Source organism: Aethina tumida, chromosome 1, assembly GCF_024364675.1.
Source record: "Aethina tumida isolate Nest 87 chromosome 1, icAetTumi1.1, whole genome shotgun sequence".
In the NCBI taxonomy this organism is placed as follows: domain Eukaryota; kingdom Metazoa; phylum Arthropoda; class Insecta; order Coleoptera; family Nitidulidae; genus Aethina; species Aethina tumida.
In genome coordinates this window covers 15,389,040-15,407,334 of record NC_065435.1, presented here as the reverse complement: position 1 = coordinate 15,407,334, position 18,295 = coordinate 15,389,040, and the positions used below count along the sequence as shown (strand labels likewise).

Sequence of the window (18,295 nt, the reverse complement as noted above, 5' to 3'; positions counted from 1 at the left end):
GTGAGCTTAATTCGCTTAAATCACAAATGTTATTTAGGTTTACGCTATTTCAAAGAAATAACTATCATATTTAACTTAATAACCTAGAAGGTTGGAGTTCTATGCAAATTAGAAATTATTTAAGGATTTTAGGACGGCACTACACTAATTGTACCAAACTAGAACGAATTAGTATACTCCAGGCCAGTATTATACAATTTTCGTGACGTAGACGGCACAATTAAACTCGAAACTGGACCATAATCGTGTAAAAATATTCAAAAACGTTGACCACAAACTGACGTGGTACAGTTCCATCCACCGACGTAAACTCGATCATTTGGATAAATTCGCGTAGTTCGGTCCTGATTCGCAAATTATACTCAATTGCAAATTCCTATCGTAACACACGTGTACATCCCTGTAAAGTTTGTACGTAAGCTAGACTTCATTCGGTATGCCCGACAAAACGACAAAGCCCCTGTCATTGAATTAGACAAACGGTCAAAATCACTCCCCGCCCCTCTGCCCGCGCCCAAAACTAACCCTAATTTTCAAAGATTCAATCAAACTCGCACAGTTTCGAAGTAATTTACTTTACTGATATTACAAGGACTGGCCGAACAAAGTTAAATCTAATTAATTAATAACCGATATAAATTTGTCTACATGTTTCTCCGCCTGTCGCATTGGCTCATTAACGTATTGTCTGTAATTTTGGATATTTGTATAACTGTAACGGACAGGTTGATAATAAGGTTTGTTATTAAACATGTGTGTGGAATTTACGACCTTAAACTGCTAAACTTTATTTTGATGACTATGAAAGTTCAAAAAGCACCGTATTTACCAAAAACTTTAGTTTGCTTAGTAAAAGACTTGAACTACAGGTCGATATTAAAATAATTTTCAAACACGAAATTCTAATAGACTTCCTTACAATGTAGAAACTATTAAATACAATTCTATTAATATAACAGAATGTTCGATTTAGTGCTTTAACAACATTCTTGGTGTGTTGTTAAATCCTCACACACAATGATGACAATTACCCACTCCTGTGAGCAAAGGATCGTGGGTAATTGCCCTCGTTATTCACTTATTAATAAACTAATATCTTTAGTTAGTCCATTGTATTATTAGTGAGGTTTAAATATTAATAGAAAAAGTTTTACATATAAAATAACATAATTAATTATTTACACACTGCGGTTTATGATTTTTTCTCTTTCTTTAACAGTTTCAGAATGATTCGTTATCAATAACTCTAATATTTTCCATGATTGTAACAGCATTGTTCTAGTAGCTGAAAACATTTTATGTTCCACATTAAATTTTGTTTTATAAAACAGTTGGAACACAATAAAATAATTAATTTTGTTAAATTAAATTTAATTTATATTAAATAACTAGGATTTAATTTTAATGCGCTTGCTTTTATTATACGCAGTTCTATTAAATTGCATCAATAAAACAATAATTTTTAATAATTCACTTAAACAAAATACTTACAAACACCGATTTGTTTATAAATTTTTATCAATACAGCAAATAAAAAGACTAGTAATAAAGCAAATAATTGGAAAAAGCTTGCAAAACAGTCGGAATGGTTGTTACATAATTTAAACTACACATGTAATACCTACACATGATTGAAAACCGTATACATAGATTCAATGGCGATTCGGGACAATATAGTCGTAGTTCATTGTTTAAATTGTTATTTTCAAACCGCCATCCAATTCTGATGTTTTCAATACTAACACAAACATTTTACTTAATTTTCGTTTTAGTTTTTTGGGCCGACCATAAGTATTAATGTTTAACTAGTTGGTTGTTTACCATACAAATAAAAAATGGAGATATTTTCATTTTTGTGTGTACAATATTTATTATTTTATTATTAATTTTTAGTGTCGTGCACAGTGTGGTCCATTTAAATTGGATATACTCTTTTTACCTTTTTATTCTTAACTCGATTAATTTAATGAATTAAAAGATATGCAAGGTTTTCCATAAAGATCTATCTGTAGAATATAAAATAAAATTAAATAAAATATAAAATAAAATAAATATAAAATATTAAAATATAAAATAAATAGGTTTCCAAGTTAAATTACTAGGAGTAACTTTTAATGTACTGTCGTTTATTGAATAGTAAAGTTGTCCTTTCTTTGGTGAAGTAACAGTATCAACATTAGTTAACCATTTAGCAAGAAATGTTTTAGATTTTTGTTTGTTGTCTTTAGCCTGTAGTTCTAAGGGATCAATGTCTATTACCGAACTACAAGTTTCCAAGTCTAGATCACATTGTAATTTAATGTATCAGTGTGCCAAATATAGAATGAGGTCCCCCTAATCACTATTACAAGCACAGCTTCTCTTGTATAAATATTGACCTGTAATAACTATTTTTAAGTCGTTTGTAACCTGTCAAATGAGGTATCATAAGACCACCCTTTCTGTTAAAAAATAGATAGCGCCCATATGGTTGGTAGTGAGCAATTTGGTCAATAGATACAATAGATGGTTAAAGTTTTTAGAACAGATTTAAAAATGAAGAAAATATAAATAAATATATACCTAATGTTTTTTCTGAAGTAAATATAACCCTCCCAATATTTTTTCTACTCAATAAAACTGAAATATCGTAAAAACTGATGTAATAATCAAAATTACTTCATAGTATCATTATTTTTTAAATTGTACAAAGAATATGAAAAGTTTAACAGTTTTAAAAAATATTCAGTGACATAGAAAATATAGCAAGAAGAATAGGAAATCCCTAATATCTAGGATAATGTATCAGTACATTTAATTGTATGTATTTTATAATAATATATACCATTTAAACACAATTGCACCAAAGATTACTAAAAATGAGAAAAAAAGTTTGAAATATAAATTTGAGCTGTATTTTCTTCAAGAAGAATTAAACAACAAATTTTGACCATTAATTTTGTATACAGAGAAGAGGAGGAGAAGTCTAAGACTAATTAAAACCTTTCATTTTCCCTAAATTTGATTTTATATTTGAAAGAAATTTGCATCTTCATATAAAATATAATATCTATAAAACTATATTTTGAGTTTGGAAGAAATTTTCACCTTCGAATTTCTTAAGAACAATTAAAAATCTGTCATTTTCTATTACAGTTAGACTGATTACATTTTTCTAAGAAGTTTTTGTCTTGAAATAACTCAAATATCTAACTTATCCTCTTACAATCACATTAAATTTGAAGTTTAGAAGAACTTCTTCAAATTTCTTAAAAACATTTCTAAATCTGACATTTCTTCTTACAATTAACTAAAAAAAAATTTTTATCTTCAAATTTTTTAAGAATACTGAAAGTCTGTCATTTTCTCTTACCATTAAGTTTGATTTTATGTTTGGAAAAAAAATTTCATGCAATTTTCTTGATTGGATTAGACTGATTACATTTTTGAAAAAAGCTTTCGTCTTCAAATTTCTTAGAAATATTTCAAATTCTAACTTTCTCTCTTACATTCACATTCAATTTGAAATTTAGAACAACTTTTCGTCTTTAATTTTTTTTAAAATATTTCAAAATCTAACATGGCCTCCTACAATTAACTTTAAGAGAACTTTTCAACTTCAATTTTTTTAAGAATAACTGAAAACCTGCCATTTTATCTTAAAGTTAAACTGATTACATTTTTGGAAGAAATTTTCGTCTTGAAATTTTTTATAAATATCTCAAATATCTAACTTATCCTTTTACAATCACGATAAATTTGAAGTTTAGTAGAACTTTTTGTCTTCAAATTTCTTAAAGACTTTTCTAAATATGACATTTCCTCCTGCAATTAATTTTAAAAGAAATTATCTTCTTTAAATTTTTTAAGAATAACTGGAAATCTCCCATTAAGTTTGGAAAAGAATTACATCTTCAAATTTCTTAATAACAATTAAAAATCTGCTATTTTCTCTTAGAATAAGTTTTCGTTTTGAAATATCTCAAATATCTAACTTTTCCTCTTATATGCCGTCCAATTTGAAGTTTAGAAAAGATTTTTGTCTTCAAATTTCTTGAAAACATTTCAAAATCGAGGTTAATATTATATTCCACTCGAGAGTAATTATGAATTTTTATGACACTGTGTACAAAATCTAACCTTTAAATTTTAATTAATTTAACTTTGATAAAGTCTAAAGTACTCATGAGCTGTTATATATTATTAAAATTAATCTTATTTGAAGTTGACAAATTAAAAACAAATTTAAATGGAACAAAAGGTTCGCAATTAACCAACTACAAGAACAACAATGAAAAGTGGTGGTTTTATGAAATTTGAAATAACTAAAATTAACAAAACAAGAACATATAACTACCGAAACTAAATGTATTAAAAGTTGAAGTTGTAAATTACGGTTTTATTTGATTCACAAAAGCACATGAGCCGTGCATTGTGGCTAAATGAGATATTGTAAGCATTTCAAAGCTTTTTATATTTCATATTAATTATGGCAGTTATAAACACGGCTGGCGACATTTTTATTGAAACGCGACACAAACACGTCACACAGGATAAATGTTATTATTTTTTTATTTACATATTTCATACTGATTCATGGAACGAAAAAAAAAACAATGCACCATTTTATTAACCACATCGGCGTTGTGCAAAAGTAATTTTCATTAACGCAGCGATTGTTAATTCAATCTGCGTATTTTGCAGACCGAAAATCAAGAAACAGACCGAATTGATTTACATACAAAACTAATAGAATGCGAATTTATAAATCCGCCGAATCCCGCTTGAATATATGTATTTAGGCGCAAGCCTTCAATTAATATTTGATATTTTAACCCCCCTCTTACTCGTTACAGGCTCTGTCAAATACAATTACAAACTCGACGAATTTACGAACTTAAATATTTTCTTATTAAACAAATTTCGCAAGCTGAAAGAACGAATTTTTAATCCGGAAATCTCGTAAATTTTTGAATCCCACTTCCCGACCATTTAATTTAATAATTTTACGACAATCTATCATGTAAAGTGCCTATTTTATTTGAGCAACAATTTGCTTTCGGCAATTTTATGGAGCAATCATGTATGGCAGTAAAAGCATACATGCTGAGTCTGTCATTTTTTTGTTCAGGTAGAGGGATAAAACTGAATACAGGAGAAACGCTGTTCAAGCTCGAAACTACAGTCTAAATTCTGTGACCGTCATACAAACAGTAGGGATATAATGTGAACACCCTAATATGTGTCTGGGAAATATATATACGAGGGAAAATTTCCAACTTTTTGGTTATTGCGACTTGTTAATTGATTCTTTTTCATCGGAGTGCATTTATATTGAGTTTCAATAGGTGAGTAGATAGTGTACCAAACTGATTAATTTTGGCTGATACTCGTAGTATTGTCGGAACAGAGGAAAACTGAGATCAATGGTTAAACCTTTTTGACATCTCCAACTGTCAGCTGATTTCAAAATAATGTAATAATTTTTATTCATTTTTCACAAAAGGTAATAACTTTACAGCCAGGTTTTGAAATAATATATGCACAACTTTTTACTTCAAATTGAAACAGACAAAATGACAGAAAAAATGCCAAGTTTTTTAAGCATATAATTTGTGATATATTAAATTATCTTTAGCTAAGATATAGCGGCCATATTTCCGGTAAATTTTGAAGTATTTGATATGTTGTTGATGAAACATATAAGAATTAATATTTTTCGTAGGCTACACAGTCAAAGGTACCATTTTCAAATATTATAAAGGCAAACCCAACTATGCTTTCTATTTTAAATGAAAAAATTATTACACATGTTAAAAAATTTCTACAGATACTTATTTACTCATTTACTAACAAAAGAAATGCTAATTTAGAGATAATAATAATGTAGCTTTTTTATTTTAATATGAGTCTAATAGAATTTGTCTTCAAATGTCAGAAAAAAGTCAAGCTTTCCAGAAATATATGATTTGTGATGCATTAAGTTATATTTAGCCAAAATATTGTCATATTTTTGGTGAATTTTGAGAGATTTAATGTTTTTGTTTATGAAGCATATAAGAAATAATATTTTTCCTAACTGATCTATGGATTCTATTTTAAATGTAAAAATTATTTCAAATGTTAAAAACTTTCTACAGATACTTATTTACTCATTTACCAACAAAAAAATTTTGATTTCGAGATAATATATGTAGCTTCTATTATTTTAAATTGAATCTGTTATAGAATTTGTCTTCAAATGTCAGAAAAAAGTCAAGCTTTCTAAAAATATATGATTGTGATAATGTGATTAACTTTATTCAAAATATTGCCATATTTGTGGTAAATTTTGAGATATTTAATGTTGATGTTTATGAAAAACAAACTGAACTATGATTACTATTTTAAATGAAAAAATTATTCCAAATATTAAAAAATTTCTACAGATACTTATTTATTCAGTTACCAACAAAAAAATGCTAATTTCGAGATAATATATGTAGCTTCTACTATTTTAAATTGAATCTGTTATAGAATTTGTCTTCAAATGTCAGAAAAAAGTCAAGCTTTCTAAAAATATATGATTGTGATAATGTGATTAACTTTATCCAAAATATTGTCATATTTGTGGTAAATTTTGAAATATTTAATGTTGTTGCTTATGAACTTAAACTGAACTATGATTACTATTTTAAATGTAAAAGTTATTTCAATTTCATTATACATTTTTACTCATTTACCAACAAAAATAATATAATGTATGTAGCTTCTATTATTTAAAATTGAATCTGTTATAGAATTTGTCTTCAAATGTCAGAAAAAAGTCAGGCTTTTCAAAAATATATGATATGTGTTACATTAAGTTATCTTTAGTTAAAATATAGCCATATTTCTGGTAAATTTTGGGATATTTAATGTTGTTGTTTATGAAACATATAAGAAATAATATTTTACTAGACGACAAAGTTAAATCTACCAAATGTGATAATTGACAAAAATATTAACTATTTTCATACATTTTAAAAGACAAACTGAACTATGGTTTCTATTTTAAATGTAAAAAATTATTAAAAATGTTAAAAACTTTCTACAGATACTTTTTTACTCATTTACCCACAAAAAATACTAATTTCGAGATAATATATGTAGCTTCTATTATTTTAAATTGAATCTGCTATAGAATTTGTTTTCAAATGTCAGAAAAAAGTCAAACTTTCTAAAAATATATGATTGTGATGATTTGATTAACTTTATCTAAAATATTGCCACATTTGTGGTAAATTTTGGGATATTTAATGTGGTTGTTTATGAACTTAAACAAACTGAACTATAATTACTATTTTAAATGTAAAAATTATTTCAAATGTTAAAAACTTTCTACTGATACTCATTTACCAACAAAAAAATGCAAATTTCGAGATAATATATGTAGCTTCTTTATTTTAAATTGAATCTGTCATAGAATTTTTCTTCAAATATCAAAAATATATGATTTGTGATGCATTAAGTTATCTTTAGGCAAAATATTGCCACATTTTTGGTGAATTTTGAGATATTTAATGTTTTTGTTTATGAAGCATATAAGAAATAATATTTTTCCTAAATTACAAAGTTTAAGCTACCAAAAGTGATAATTGATAAAAATATTTTTTTTTTAAATAAAAAAATTGTGCGTTACAAACTTTCTACAGATATTTTTTTACTCATTTACCAAAAAAAAAAATACTACTTTCGAGATAATGTGAATCTTTAATAGAATTTGTCTTCAAATATCAGAAAAATGTCAAGCTTTTCAAAAATATACAATTTGTGATGTATTAAATAATGTAATAAATAAATATGGTTATATCTTTAGCTAAGATATAACCATATTTTTGGTAAATTTTGAGATACTTAATGTTTATGAAATTTAAAAAATAACATTTTAAACAAATATTTAAAAAAAATTGATCTTTGGACACACATCTGGCCTGAAAGTATTCGTTTCACTCAAAATCAAAAACTTCCGTTTAACGGAACAACTTTTTCCCTGGAGTTACGCATAAAGTACAAAAAAAAATACAAACAAACAATACACTTTATCTTGGGATTTTTCTTGGGCAATATTAAGTTCACAAAGACGGGCAAAAATATAAAGGTTATAAAGATTACAATATCTTTAATTTACTGTTATACTTGTCAAGGGGGGGTTGGGGTGAATGAAAGGGCGGGAAGGTATTAGTCATAAAAAAATGGTTAAGGAAAAACAGTGGGTGGAGCAAAATTCGTTTTGTTTTTAATATTTACTGCGTGTAATGCCTGGTCGTTTTATCGCAGAAACAAACTATGGGTGTGAAGGGGCTTTGTTTAGATTTTTATTATGCCTTGGAGACACCTAGTGAAATAATTTATCATAAAAACGATCGGAGCCGAACAAAGACTGCAGTCTCGCAGAAATGGGGACGGACAGATCTTAAGCGCTGTTGAATCAACCCTTGCAAGTCTTCTAAGCGTGCTGTATCTCGCTGCAGGTTAATGAGCTTCTAACGAGTCACACACGGAATTGTTTCTTCTCTCACTTCAAATGGATCCTTCAATTCTTTTAATATCCAATTCGGATTTAATGGTATTTTTCTGCGAATACGTTCGGTTTGACGTAAAAAAATATTTATTTATTCACCCGTCCAAAAACATCAAGTAGTTTATTCTTAAACGGAGCAATATTGAACGCTTGATGTTGCGAGAACTGTTTTGGAAGTTCAAGTGTATTAAGGGAACGCAGACAATATAGATGTTTCACTTTTATTATTCACTACTTCTTTCTCTCGCACTCTGAACGTTTGATTCAATGGCCTAATAAACGAGAACGAACCCATCAACATAAGCCTCTTTACAAATGATAGGATAAATGTACGTATGTAAAATTTTGACATAAACAATGGAAAGTGGATTTAAAAAACAAATTTATTATACTCTACTTGTTTTGACTTGTGCTTTACACCGTTCTAAAACAAAAAACATTAAAATCTGAATACAGTATAACAACTTTTGTTCCTTAATATTTTTACTGCATGGTGGAAACTTTGATATATGTACTTACATGTATTGCACAATTTAAATATTTTGTATTTACATAAAAGATTTACTTTGTTTATTATTTATTACGTCTACTTAATAAAATTATTTAATATTTAGTACACGTTTATAATAAATTGTATTTTTGCCTCGTATTATACATATAAATGAGAAATTTTTCATGTTGATTAAAAACTTTATATAATTAATTCATTCACTAAATAATATTTACTTTTAATTTTCCAAAGTTTTATGTAAATTTTATAATTAATTTATAATCAAATCTGTTTTATTTAAAATTCAAAATATGCTGAGTTATACAACAATCACATCTTCATTCAATTTCACTAAAATAAATAATAAATTATAGATTGTCTGTTTTGTTTCCAATTGTTTTTGATTCGGTTTTTATTAAAATTATGTAAACTACTTTCTACAAGACTGAATATTTTTTAAAACTATTAAGTTTTTCATATTCTTTGCATAATTTGAAAGAAAAACAATTGTTATTATAATTATCGTTTTTGAGATACTTTAGTTTTAATATTTATTTTTATTTTTTTCAAACCTTAAAACTGAAATATCTTGTTAATCAAAACTAATCATAGTACCTTTTTACTTCTAAATTTTGGAAAGAATATAAAAAGTTTCATATTTTAAAAAATATATTTAGTGACTTGGAAAATAGGGTGAGAAAAAGAGAGAAAAGCTCCAGAATCTATTAATATTTATTTTAATTTTTTTCAAACATTAAAACTGAAATATCCCGGCGATGTTAATCAAAATTGTTCATAGTACCTCTTTTATTCTAAATTGTGGAAAGAATATAAAAAGTTTCATAGTTTTAAAAAATATTTGACATAGAAAATATGTGTGATAATATGTGAAAAAATAATTTTCGAATTAAAAATTTCAGGGGTTGCATTTTCTTCAGGAGAAACTTATTTTATTTATTATTGAACGAGTTGCCAAATTTTGATCACCTATTTTAGGAATGATAATGAACAAATTTACATTAATAAATTTTACTGATAAAAACACTAAAACAAAGGAACGTGAATATTTATTTATTACTAATTTGTCTGCCAAAACAACCAATAAACAAATACCAGAACACTGAACAGTAATAATAAATGACATAAACTGAAATCAATACATTAATTAATCAAAAAGGAATAAGTAATAATGTAAAATATTGCATAATTTACAAAAATAAATCTTTAGCAACTAAAACGACAAGTTAATTTGTTGCCACAATTGTCATGATTGAAATAGAAAAAGTAATATTGCGTGGCGCCTAATTGCAGGAAGTAAATTATATTTTATGGAGAGATGTCGGGGTGACATTTCTAGCAAATGTATTAAGGGCGTGTGTGAGATTTAATGGCACAATACAATCTAATAAATGATTCATGTGGTTTTCAAAGATGGGCTGTTCATTTTTATGCATAAACAAATAACACAAAAAAATCATCATGTACATCGGTTGTTTTAATTTGAATTACTCTTACTGTTTAGAAAAAAAAATATTTTATAATACACATTTTGTGCAGAATATAAAAGCACTATAAAGCTTATTAATTTTATAGATATGTGTAAACTTTTAATGTATATAACGATTTTATTCTCAATTTATTGTTAATACATAAATTTTATTGACTCATTGTCATATATAATTTTTTATCTACTATTCTAATTACATATAAAGGATACGTATGATAAATTGTTGGTACAAAGGGTTCAAAGATTTATATTTTATAGTAATTTTACAATTTAATATTTTATATTTCCTTTAATTTAAACAAATTTGCCAAATGAGACATTGTTCTTTTATATTTTTTGTTTCCTTCAAATAAAATTTTAATAAGCATATTTATTCAGTTTTATTCACATGACTCTTTATTTATACACATAACATGAAACTGAAAGATTAGGGAAAATTTAAAAGTAAAAAAATAAAATATGTAAATTATCTACTTTAAAATCGTATCAGAATTTTATTTTTAATTACACATTATTTGTGATATTTTTTTAAATATTTGGTATTACATTGACAATACCTCAAATATCCCAAATTTTGTTCCAAATGACTCTTTGTGACAGTTCAGGTGATTGATTATTTACAAAGAACTTATTTATTTGTTTGCTAAAGAAATTTTATAAAAATAATCTAAACTAGTAATTTATTCTTACTAATAATTAATCAAATAATAAGAAAGGGCAAAAAATACATACTCTTCGTCTGTACTGAATTTTACCACAAATTCTACAGGGAAAAATAAATCTATTTGCATTAGCACCTTAGCAACAATTACGGAGATACAGGGTGTCAAAATTAATAATTTATTTTCAATTCTTTTCATTTTTTATTTATACTAACGTAAAATCATTATATTGGTGTCCAAATACAGTAAAAATCAGAATATTTTATCTGGTATTGAGAACCAAAATCAGGCCAAATTATTTTTTATTTCAAATGAGAACGTATTTATTTTGGTACTACAAATAATATTATTTAGGAGGTCTTAAAATTGCTTATTACTTACCATATGTATTATATTTATTTTCAGTGGATATCAATTTAATTTTGAATATATATTCGATGCTAAACTAATAGTTTACAAGTTTAATGACATAACATACTACTTACTTAATAAAACATTAAGTATTAATTTACCAGTGGAAGTTAAATGTTTATTGGTATTATATTACTCTCTTGATATAACATTATGACTTCACTTGATGTTATATAAAATCCACTATCTCAAGAGATAAACGACAATTTTGAGACTCTTTGCCTATTAAATTTCTATTACCCCCGTAAGCCTGGCACACTAAAAACGGGGTGCACCAAAATTCGCCACTTAGAAAATCGCGAAAATCCAAAAATCGTACGATATTTGAGTTGCGCAGCGACCACGGGGTAAAAATCGTGTGGATAGGGTGAACGGGCGAACGGCAAGCAGGCTGCAGGCAGCTAGCAGAATTGGCCGAGCGCTCGGCAGTCGAAACATTTCCTTCGGCGGGGACAGTCGCAAACGGACCAAACGCCAGCCAGTTTTGTTCTGCTTCGCTCTCTCGTCGTCGCAGTTTTCCGCGTGACGCGCTCCAGCACCAGACGTCGGCAACGGTCCGACTCCCCAACACCGGTCCGATCTCTTGATGTTTTGATGTCTTTCGCTGCGCCTCCATCCACATCGTCGACCGTTTTTATCTAGATATTGTGGCACGTGTCCCCGTCTCATGTGTGAAGTGTCTCTGAATCCTGGCCGATTTTCTGCTCTTTCTGCATATTTGAGTTGGTAAGTTGTCCGTGGACTGTGCAATTTTATATATTTTGGAGGAAGAAACTTTCAACTTTACGCGACGCATCGAATATACAGCAACTGATGTACGTCGCGACATTAAATTTTATTTATTATTAAAAGTACAATATCATCATCTTGCATTTGGTGTCCACTGCTGCAAGTCCTGCCATTAATTTTTTATTATTAAAAATACATTAGCAGTTGTAATTTATTAACATTTATTTTGGTTGCCAGTATCTTGCTCTTGGTGTACAGATATAGCAAAAATCAGGAACTTTTAACTAGTTTTACTACCACTTTTAATTTGAGGAATTTTTTTAATTTATACTACTTATTGAGTATTAATCAACTCCTGCAAGTCCTGCCATTAATTTTTTATAATTAAAAATACAATATCGATTGTAATTTATTAATATTTATTATTATGAGTATTTTCATTGCCAATATCTTGCTCTTGGTGTCCATATATAGCAAAAATCAAGAAATTTTAAAAAGTTTTACTACGACTTCTAATTTGAGAAAATTTTAAAACTTGCTTTTGGTGTCCAGATATAGCAAAAAATAGGAAATTTTCACTAGTTTTTACTACTTCTGATTTAAGGAAATTTTAATATTAATGCCACCTATTGATTATGAATCAATTCCTGCAAGTCCTGCCATTAATTTTTCATTATTAAAAATACAAAAGCAGATGCAATTTGTTCACATTTATTATTATATTATTACGAGTATTTTGATTGCCAATATTTTGCTCTTGGTGTCCAGATATATCAAAAATCAGGAAATTTTAACTAGTTTTACTACTACGGCTAGTTTGAAGAAATTTTAAAATTTATTCCACCTATGAATATGAATCTACTCCTGCAAGTCATGAAATTAATTTTTTATTAATAAAAATACAAAATAGTTGTAATTAATTAACATTTTTTATTACGAAAATTTTGATTGTCAATATCTTGCTCTTGGTGTCCAGATATAGCAAAAATGAGGAAATTTTAACTAGTTTTTACTACTACTTCTGATTTGAGGAAAGTACAAAAACATATGCAATTTGTTCACATTTATCATTATATTATTACGAGTATTTTGATTGTCAATTTCTTGCTCTTAGTGTCCAGGCATAGCAAAAATCAGAAAATTTTAACTAGTTTTTACTACTTCTGACTTAAGGAAATTTTAATATTCATGCCATCTATTGATTATGAATCAATTCCTGCAAGTGCTGGCATTAATTTTTTATTATTAAAAGTACAAAAACAGATGTAATTTGTTCACATTTATTATTATATTATTACGAGTATTTTGATTGCCAGTATCTTACTCTTGATATCCACATATATCAAAAATCAGGAAATTTTAACTAGTTTTACTACTACGTCTAATTTGAGGAAATTTTAAAATTGATGCCACTTATTTTTTATTAATAAAAAAAATACAAAAACAGTTGTACTTTATTAACATTTGTTATTATGAATATTTTGATTGTCAATATCTTGTTCTTGGTGTCCAGATGTAGCAAAAATCAGGAATTTTAACTAGTTTTTACTACTTCTGATTTAAGGAAATTTTAATATTCATGCCATCTATTGATTATGAATCAATTCCTGTAAGTCCTGACATTAATTTTTTATTATTAAAAGTACAAAAACATATGCAATTTGTTCACATTTATTACTATATTATTACGATTATTTTGAATGCCAGTATCTTGCTCTTGGTGTCCAGATATAGCAAAAATCAGGAAATTTTAACTAGTTTTTATTACTACTTCTGATTTGAGGAAATTTTAATATTTATGCCACCTATTGATTATGAATCAATTCCTGCAAGTCCTGCTATTAATTTTTTATTATTAAAAATACAAAAGCAGCAATTTATTCATATTTATTATTATCTTGCTTTTAGTGTTCCGAGATAAAAAAATAAGAAATTTTAACTAGTATTACATTAAATTTGAAAAACTTCTATATTTAATGTAAATTTTTAATATGCATCAACTGCTGCATATACAATTAACAATGCAAAGGCATTTTTGATTTGTAAACATTAATTATCACAAGTGTTTTGATTGCAATATCTTCTGCTCTTAGCATCCAGATATAACAAAACTGTAGAAATTTTAACTCGTATTGCGTTATTCCATATAAGAAAACATCAAAGGAAAAAGAAATTTGCAACGAAAGCGAATTAAAGAACAAAAGTACTTTTATTTTTACGTTTGAAGTTTGGAGGAAAATTACTTTGCCTTATAATTTTTTTTTCCTGAACAATATAATAATTGATGCCGCGATTTCTCGCCATTCCTGCTGTTTATTCTGTTTAAAATTACTTTTAATTGTGCACCTAATTTTACTTAAGATTTTCGCTGTTGTTGTAACGCTTTTAAATATTTTTTATACATCACGTAAAACATACTTATTTGAGTTATTTATTTAGAAAGTTTTTTTAAAATACAAATTGTTGTTACCTTTTTAATAAACGAATAAAATCATATTTTTTATTTCAATAAAATAAATACATGGCGGACTCAATTTACGCTCTTAATTTTTTATTGTGCATGTTGCTTTTTTTCTGGATTTACTGAACTAAATTCATTGAACACGAGTTTGTTTTAAGCATAACCATTTTTGTGTTTATCCAACCTACACACACTAATGATTAATGTAATGATTATAGGTGTCAAATACAGAATAGATGCTCAATCATTCGTCTGAAAACGATTAGAGATTAAACTAATCGGAACGTCGCCTAATTAAAAAAAATATGACAGTGGAACTCCCAGTTGATCATAATGATCAGCATACTCAAAAGTTTGTTTAATCAAAAATCCATACAATTCTCGACCGTGTCTATTAATGCAACACATAAATCTAAGCATTATTATCAATATAATGTGCTGCTGTACATAAGAAGACGTAAATTAATTACTTTCATTAAAAATAACTAATAACAAAAAATATTTTAATGAATTAGATTAAAAAAAGTGAGTGAGAAAATTTATTTTTCATTGAATTTAGCATCATTTAAAATGGTTACTCAAATATCATAAAAAATATTGGATATTATATTTTTCTAACAAAATTTTATCTTTTGATCAATTAAACTAACTAAATCATTTAAAATATCAGAGAACAGTAGAAATTGACTTAAACAGCTTAGTGAACACTAAAATATTTCTAAAGGTGTATAATTTAGTAGTGTCATTAGTGTACATAGTGTAACAGAATATAATTGATCTTGTACCTCTTGTTGACACTATCAATTAAACTAATTGATAGAACTAATACGTTAAGTGGCTATTTGACATTCAGAGACAAATTTAACATTTTATTCCTTGATCAAAAGGGATAAATTTATTTTAAATATGTCACTAGCCCAATAATATACAAGGTGTTTCTAAAATAAGTGGTAAAAATTAGAGATTTGGATGTTCAATAATGAATTGATTAATTAGAAGAATAGAAGAAAACGAAGTCGGTAATAATTATCGTCGCCATTGAAAAATGGATAAAACGTGAAATAAAAGACTACACACATCTTAACAGATAAATGCAATAAAAACCAAAGTGGGAGTTGAGTGTAAAAAATTATAGTAATATAAAAAATATGGGCGACTTTATTTACCATCGGGAATGACGATAATTACATTTGTCACCAAACAGATCCTAGATTAAAAGGCGTCCTTAATTAAAAATGCCAAACAAACACTTTGTGTCTTGTTCTGGGTAAAATACTGACAGTGAACCTAGACAACACATCATAAGACGTTGCTGACATCATATTATACGATAAAGGCTGACAGTGAGTTTTAATAAAAATATATTAACTGCATTGTAGTAAATTTTATATTATTTTTTTTTTTTGGTTGACATCAAAGTACGGTATAAATTGTATAGTCGAAGAATTAATAAATTTAAGACATCCGGAGAGAAGATGAACTTATCAAAAACGTAGTTTTGTTATTGGTTTTGTGGTTTTAATGACTTCACCATGCCCTGAAATGACAACATGTCAGCTTAAATTTATAATGAAACTTCTGGGGTAGCATAATACCTTCGGAATGTCGGCAATAAATTATTTTATAAAAAGAAATGCCAGTTTAAATAAATACGCGGTGTTTCTGTTTGGTGGACAGAAATTGTAATACGTTGATGGCAGTTTATTTTTTAGCTTTTTAACAGAACATTATTGTAATAATATGCATGATATTCAAAAGGCCAATTTGCATCATAAATTGAAATTTACTTTATGTAGCATTCCAACTGAAAAGTTTTTAGAGTCGAAATTAGTATTCTATTTACTAAACATCTATTATTAGGCTATCGGAACAATTTATTAAAAAGCCCCATTATACACATCATCAATTTTCAGCGATTTAATGAATTCACCGACTCAATATAAATTATTATAAATTAGCCATAAATATTATCCCGCTACAAGTGCGTTAAAATTATCGATTTGCACCGAAAAATTTGCAAGTATGGCGAATGCGTGCACACAATAATTGGCAACGAAAAATCCGATTAATAAAGAGGAGCGTCTTATCGCATTTTTTAATTACGCCACCGATTGTGGCGGACGCTTAGATACACAAACAAAGTGTTATTATTTTTTCTTAAATGAACGTGCTCAAATTGAATATCTAACAATTTTTAATTGAAGTGTGGCTTCCCTCTGGTGTCTTTAATTTATTTCCCTTTTATCTGGTTCATCTGCATTTCGGGGTGATTATCATTAACACAAAAAAACAATAAAGAGATCTTTTGGCCGGCTTCTTGTTTCTTAAAGGCAATGAATGTGAGAATTTTACATGTTTACTTGTTTATATTACCTCTAAGTTGCCGAAAACATTATGGTCGGTTAAATTTTTTGCCTCGGTTTAATTTGTGGGAGAACAAATAAATTGTACCTCTGTTTAGAATTGCTGATGCCACAATGGAAACAACAAATATGCCCACAAAGACAAAAGGCATTTTTTGTAATTATCTTTATGACATACACTGAAAATAAAAGATAATCGTGTAGTATTAAGATTTTTTATTTAAATCTGTGATGCTGCTTATAATTAGTTGTAACGCAAATTTCTATGTAAGTAGTTAAAGTTTCTCTTTCACACCTTTTTGCTAATAAGTTCCAAACTAACTTTGTTTGCCAATTTCGATTAAGTTTTAATATCTTACCAAGAGGCAATTTGAAAAAAAAAAGTTTTAACAACTTACAAGTAAAGATTAAATCAATAATGAACAGTTAATTAAATTTATAATTAACCTCATTAAATATTTAAACCAACTATATTATTTAAGAATAAACTTTCAATCAGGAAAAAGTTCTGAATCAATCACTAATTAAAGTTCTGCCCCTATTTAACTTCGATGCGGCCAGAGTAAAAATTATATTAATAAACAGTTTAGTTGGTCGCCGATAATTTTTTTCTCAAAATTGACTTTGTGTACGGTTTTAATAATTACAGAAATAATTTGTTCTTAAAATTATAATAAGAAAAATGTATATATAATAATTATAATAATTATATAATTTATTTTTTTAATAATAATATTAATAAATAAATAAAAAATAGTTACATTTTAAAATAAAAAACGGAATGATTTTTAAAATTAAATTATGTTTTTTTTTATTTTTTAAAACATAAATTACTGGTCATAATTAAATTATTAGTATTATCATGACTAAATGCTTTTTTCAGAACTGAAAAAAATATTAAAAGCATTATCAATCATATTTATTTTTTATTAATTTTATTAAAACGATATATAATAATATAATATAAAAAGTCTTCACTGTTACGATCATTTTATCAAAAAATTAAAAAAAATAATAAAATAAATAAAATTAGAATAAAAACATAAATATATGTCTAATCATGAATAAATTGTTATTATTATCATTAAATGTTTTTCTAAAAAAAAATATTAAAATCATGATGGTATTTATTTTATTAATAAATAAAGAAA

The 18,295-nt window shown here is 26.8% G+C and overlaps 1 protein-coding gene across 1 annotated transcript in view; it reads left to right on the top strand.

Moving 5' to 3' along the window:
* The first annotated feature begins 12,044 nt into the window (after positions 1-12,044).
* Positions 12,045-18,295, top strand: part of LOC109605288 (chondroadherin) — a 183,612-nt gene continuing 177,361 nt past the window's right edge. The window contains exon 1 of the mRNA XM_020021892.2: positions 12,045-12,317. The gene's annotated coding sequence lies outside the window, so the exon portion shown is untranslated. The remainder of the gene's footprint in view (positions 12,318-18,295) is intronic.